The 6,670-nt window shown below is 36.7% G+C and overlaps 2 long non-coding RNA genes across 3 annotated transcripts; both read right to left on the reverse strand.

The window, feature by feature from the left end:
- Nucleotides 1-2,393: 2,393 nt before the first annotated feature.
- Nucleotides 2,394-3,230, reverse strand: LOC121050407. The gene is made up of 2 exons (XR_005802871.1): nt 3,060-3,230; nt 2,394-2,680 (listed from the first exon to the last, which is right to left on the reverse strand). It is a non-coding gene; the product is annotated as an uncharacterized LOC121050407 (long non-coding RNA).
- A 493-nt stretch (nt 3,231-3,723) lies between these two features.
- LOC112179924 lies at nt 3,724-5,380 on the reverse strand. Of its 2 annotated transcripts, none has more exons than XR_002927966.2 (3): nt 5,195-5,380; nt 4,992-5,071; nt 3,724-4,285 (listed from the first exon to the last, which is right to left on the reverse strand). It is a non-coding gene; the product is annotated as an uncharacterized LOC112179924 (long non-coding RNA). The 2 variants fall into 2 exon arrangements; XR_005802987.1 differs by having other exon boundaries at nt 4,612-5,071.
- Nucleotides 5,381-6,670: the final 1,290 nt, after the last annotated feature.

Genomic DNA, 6,670 nt, shown 5'->3' on the forward strand with positions numbered 1-6,670 from the left:
ACAGAGAACACTAATCAGTACATGTCCATAAATCAACCACAAAATCTAGTGACAAAAGCCAACAATGCATCAAATCAGGCACAGGGAACAAATGAATTTCTACCTTTTCCAAAAACAGTAACAATACAAAATTCAAACCACAATCTATACCAAAATAAACTCAGCAAAATGAATGGCATTGAGGACAACTCATCACCGGAAAGAAGCCGAACGAAATCGTGCTCCAGCGGAAATCAGGGACCGGTGCCGGAATCTCATTTTCAGATGCGAAGGACGACGGCGTCAGCTACTGCTACAATGCTCCCAGCTACACTCTCAATTTCGAGGACAACACCACATGCGTCAACGACATCCTCCTCCGATCGCAGCTGTTGGGCTTCGCCTCCTGGAGTCTGACCCCGCCGGAGAAGTCGACCACGAGCTGGCATATTCTGGACGACGTTCTGGAGGAAGATGAGGACAACCGGAGCTGGAGGTCACCGACGGCGAACAATCTGAAGGAGAAGCGTCACCGGTCGATGCGTTGACAGATCTCCCGAGCTAAGATCTGCTTCGAATCGGCGTTGAGATCAGAGAAAACGTGGGAGAAAGAGGAGGAGGCGGTGAAACGATGCCGTCTCGTTTCTCTCCGATCAGCAACAAGGCAACAAGGCTTCTCTCCGTCTAGATTGTTCGGCCAACGCTAAGCTTCTCTGCGCAATCGTCAATTGCTGCTGAGGAAGAGCTTCCGACGTCAGAGAGGTTATTCGTCGGCGACGCCATGTATGACAACCACGACGAGAAGCAAGCAAGCTCATCGGAGAAAGAGAATATTGAATCACCGGCGAGAGAGAGAAAAGAGAGAGATGGATCTGATTTCTTTTTTTTGTGTGGAAGAGAATGGATTTGATATCCTATTAGTTGGCTTTAACGTTTTGTTAAGTGGAAGGGTATTCTTGTCAAAGACCAAATAATTTAAAGGTGAAAGTGACCTTATGTGTACAAACAAAATTAAGTGGCCTTATGGCTAATTTAAGTTCCAAAATGACACTTAAGTGTAATTTTCTAAACTATTAATCTATAAACTAACAAGGGTCGTTAGATATGTTATTATCTGTTATATATGACATTTGTTAATCATCTGAATGAAATAATAAAAGAAAAAAAGAAAAAAAAAGGCACTATAACTATTACCTGGTTGAGATCAATTTATAAAGAAAAATGCTTCTTAAATCTTAAGAAGGTTCCACCAGTCACGAAATAACAAATTAATCGCTAAAAATACATTGTTTCAAAACCTCGTTGTTTGTCAGACAATTATACATTATTGTAACATTCTCATTCTACATGTACTACAAATTCATTCAAAAATCGTTGGTCATGAGATATTTATGCATGATTATCATTCTACATATATCGTACATTTGTTTAGAAACGGATAGATTGAATTGTGCTTTATTACAGTAATATATGACCAGTTGACCATAATGCATGTACCGTGTATTGTGGTTAGTAGTTTTGCATCGTTGGATAGGGTGATAGTTAAATAGGATTGAGTCGTTGTTTGGGGTGGTTGCATCTTTACCAGGTTCGCTAGGTTGTGATTTGTGATCGAATACCCACGGATTGATATTGTCTAGATTCTATGGGCCAACAAAACTTATGAAATAGTTTCCATTCAAGATCTATATCAATGCATGGTATCCACTGAATTACTATTCAAATCCATGAACAAATTTTGTTGTCAAAAGATCCATGACAATTTCATTTTGAAACTTTTTTAGAAAGGTAATCAAGTTATTACTATAACCATAATAGATAAATAAATAAATCATTTAAGCATATGATATTGTATAAAAAAGTACAAGCCAACTATAACATTTAGTTCTATGGGTTTTATAATATCAAGATAAATATGATTAGAGCTGCACACGGATTGGTTGGATCGGTTTTGACTTCAAATCATCTTTAGGTGGTTTAGTAGTACAAAAATTGAATCAGACGACGGCTAAAAACTGTCGTCTGATACGGAGCTGATTGTCGTATATCTCGCTGCCGTCTGATGAAACATGATTTAGAGAACCGTCGTCTGAAGAACTCGGCATCCATGTCGACAGCATGCTGTCGACAACATTAACTATTGTGTGAACATTACACTCAGACAATGGGCAACTTAAAAACCCGTTGTTTGATTGTGATTCAGAAGTCGTTTTTTTTATAACCGTTGTGTGACTGTTATTCACACAACAGTTTTTTCATAACATTCATGATCTGTTTTGCATTCAGACGACAGTTTTATTTTTGAGGCTATTGTAAATATTGTGTGCATATGATAGTTTTGTGTGGTTATTGTTGTACTAAAAGAATGATTCAATGCATTAGATATGCTGGAAGCAGAATCAAAAATGACCAAATTAACAGTAACTGATCAATATATAGAAGAAATTGTTATAATCCACATCATGCACCAAAATGGATTGTATCCACAAAAGAAGTACATCTAATAGTACTCTCCTAGCAATATATACATCCAGAAATTTACATAAAAGAGTAGCTTTGCAAGCTTTGCTACTCTCATGGCCTCATTGGAGCCTAGCTTTGGAATCTTCCAAGCACCAATTCTGTAGGAGCTTTTTGCTCTCTTTCTGTAGGACCTTTTTGCACTTGCTTTCATTTACTTTACTCTTTGTGCCATGAGAATCTGCAATATCAACACAGAAAAACCAAAGTTAGCTTAATAAGCTAATGTCCAGTATGCAAGATAGATAAGAAATTGCACATATAGTCAACAGAACATGTAAGTAGACAACAATAAGGCAATAAACCTCAACCAATAGCAAGTATAAAAGAAATTTATGCTATTCTGGTCCTAGGCATGCATATATATACGCAAACACAAACACCTATATTATACTACATATATACAAAATACATATATATGTTAAATATATTATTAGAGAGCAGAGAACTAATGAAGAGTAGTAAACCCAGTAAATGTTCAGACTTGCAATGAACACTCATGTTGAGTCATGGTTATCAAATGCTAACCATAGTTTTGAAGCTCTAATTAGTACACATACCCATTTGTTTTGATAGATCTTGCTCTAATCAGCAAACATGGTATTTACAGCACCCAAACTTGAAAGATCCAGCTCCAATTCTTGGCTTTCTGATTCAAAAGCCTAGGTAACAAACAAAGGAATCATGTTCAGCAACAAATACTCATGCTAAACCAAGTAAAAAAATGAATCAACGGAATCCATATTAAATGCATGCTAATAAAAGGAACATATGCAATGTCAAATGTCAATAGCCATACAGTGTGGAATCCGATCAAAATACAGACAATTGAGCCTTCAATAGTCCAACATTTTAAGCACCCCAAAAATATCTCACCTCAAAGCCAAAACAAGGAAAACCAACGGAAGCCAAAACAAGGAAAACCAGATCAAACAACAGTATGTATCAATTAATTGCCATGTCTACGCTTATTTATTACTCGGTCTTGACTAGCTTATTGAAAAGACATATATACAAAGATAATATATAATCCACACTTGAAATGCTATTTATTTGTTTCCATATACAATACTAGCATTCTACGGATTTATTCTATAAGATGAATGATTTACTAAATATCCAAAACAACCCAAGAAATTATCAACAAGCAGATTATGTAAGAGATTTGATTATGTAAGAGATTAGCTTATTTATTACTCGGTCTATAAGTAAATACATTTGATTATGTAAGAGATTAGCTTGCATACATACCCACAAGCAGTCTTTCCATGAGGTCATGCAGGTTTGCCACACAACAGACGCCCGAACGCACACACACACACACAGTAGTTATATGTTTAATAAAAATTAAGTACTAAGAACTGAAAATGTGCTAAATGGGGAAGTTGCCAACTAGACTTAACAGTCAGTGCTTAAGAAAGAGGCACATGTTATCAAGGAAAAACAGAAGCAAATGCACCTTTATGGACCTAGAATTGACTGATCATCACCAACAGAACCAAATGCACTTTCATGGACCTAGAATTATTCAAAAGCAGTAAACATTGAATGTAAGAGGCAGATTAGAGCAGAAGTATGCTAGTAGTTTTATAAGAACAACTACCATAGTCAGAACAATGTAGTTGTTCAGGTTTATGGAAAAATCTAGCCAGAAAGGAGCCATAATGCCCATAAATAACATGATAGTTATGATCATGATTACATATTACACTACTTTAGGTAAAAAAAGTATAAATTAATAATTCACTAACCTTTGAGCTGCCTTCTTTGAATTAGCACAGGCCACCTGTCCAGAAGTTAAGAGTTGAGTGACAAAAAAAACTTAAAAATCCATCAACAAACTATAATTGAAATCACTGATACATTGCTGGCTATATCACAAAAATGATTTAGAATTTGGCTAAAAAAGATGCACACCGGCAGCAGTCAATATAAATAGATTCAACAATAGATACCTTGATGGTATAGATTCTAGCTTAATTACTAGTACAAAGGTAGCAGTGGAAGAAGAAATTTGAACATTTTTTACTCTTATGAACAAAGACAGTAGTGCAAGAGGAAAAAAAAATCTATATATACATACAAGAATTTATTTGATAAACACATATTTACCTTCAATTGGATACCTCCAGGTTTAACAATACACACTTCCCGTCAAGGTTTTGTAGCAGTCAAATTTGGCATTATATTGTAGATAAGAAATAATATTAGAAAATAAGCCAATGAATCCAAAAGCAGTCTCACTATTAATTAAACAAGATCATACAAATAAAATACTTATTTGATACCTACAGGCTACAAGATCAGTCAATGCTTCTCAGACTCTTTGTTAATGTACTTGATAACATCCACAAATACACAAAAATTTAAAAGAATGAATCAACAAATAAGAAAAGCTAGATATTCACAGATGAGATAATACAAAGTAAGAATTCCAACTCTATAAGAAGAGAGGCCACTTCCGAGAACAGTTGAGGTTACTCTGTACATACCTTGTTATTCTCAGCAAAGGAATAGTCACCAATAGGCAGGACACCGTTGACAACTCTAATATGCAAATTAGGGTATAGACCTACAATTCGACAAGGCCAAACACAAGCCATCAGTTCAATTCACCATTTATAACATCAAAATTTGAGAAAATTGGAATCGAATAAATCAAAATTAGTTGATTTGAAGTGAAATCAGAGACTACCTCGTGAAATGCCATAGGGTTTGCACTGAGACTCCTTGCGAGGCGGCGATTTCTTCTCCCACTACAAGGGATGCATGGTTTTGAGCAAACCCAAGATGTCCTAGAAATTCACTCTGATTTTCCCCAAAAATCTAGGGCTTTCTTTTTTCGTTGTGAAATTGGATGCACAGATAATAGTTGTGAAGGATGGGGGGGTGGGGGGTGGGAGATTGGAGGAGAGGCTTCTCATTTAGCAAACTAGAGTGAAAGGGGAACTCGCAGTGAAACCCAGCCAACAAAATTGAAGCATGTTAGTTGACTAGAGTTCAACAATAATGGAAAAGGAACGATAGGAGATCGAGGAAATTAATTGAAATACACAAACAAGAATAAGCTCTGGATCTGGATCCAGATCAACCCAATGGCAACCAAGTTCTTCGAACCTCAATTTGGTGAGTTGGAAAGGAGAAAAGGATATAGAGGGTTGTGGGAGAGGATGGGGGTTGAAGAAAATGGGGCTTTTTTGATTCGAAATCAGATTTTCTTAAAAAGGTTACTGTTTGAATTTGGGGGACAAAAACAAACCTCTTTGACTTTGTTTAGATGGAGTTGGAGATGGAGTGGAGTTGATTGAGGCCAAGATCTCAGATCTACCGACGAAGTAAGCCTCGTCCATCATGCCGATATTCGTCGCCATTTTCGGAATTGATGTAGGAAAGAACCTGAGATTTGAGTGAGTTGTAAGAAATGGGTCTGCGGCCTCTCTGGGTTTAGAGAGAGAGAGAGAAGATGAGGTCTTGGTTCTGGGTTTGTGTTGGGACAGAGGCGCTGTAGAGAGTGAGGAATGAGGGTTTGTGTCGAGAGTGAGGGTTTGTGTCGATCTGTTTTGCTATTTTATTGTTGAAGTGTTTGGGTTTGAAGCCCATTTGGACATTGCCCTATTAATTTGAACAAGGACTCACACAACAGAAATTCATAACAATGTGGTATGAATGCATTAGTTTTAAATTTGTGGTTTGTCTCCTATCAATATGATTTCCTCCTTTCGGGAGTTGGAGAAAAATAGTGGTGGGAAATCTCCCCCCTTTCTGTCAAACTTTTGATCAGACCACAGTTATATTATTTCTAGTCATATGATCAATACATGTTTGGCAAAATTTGGGGTTTCATATGGGGTATAGCACCACTTATATGGTGGGAAACTTGGCGCTCAATTTTTTTAAGAGTCACACAACAGTTTTTATCTTAAACGTCTTCTGAACTAATTCTTAAGTCCCTATCAGACGACTGCTCTTACAAAAACGACGTATGAAAAAAAAAATTCAATCACACGACAGATAATTGCATAGCGTCGTCTGAGAGGTGTCGTCTGATTCGATTTTTGTAGTAGTGGTTTATGCATTTTGAACAACCGATCATCAGAAAAAATAAGCATAGTCCAATCCAATTAAAGATGGTTTGGTTCGGTTGGTTAGGCGGTTTAAATCGTAGTAAAAT

This window comes from Rosa chinensis, chromosome 7, assembly GCF_002994745.2.
Source record: "Rosa chinensis cultivar Old Blush chromosome 7, RchiOBHm-V2, whole genome shotgun sequence".
Lineage (NCBI taxonomy): Eukaryota > Viridiplantae > Streptophyta > Magnoliopsida > Rosales > Rosaceae > Rosa > Rosa chinensis.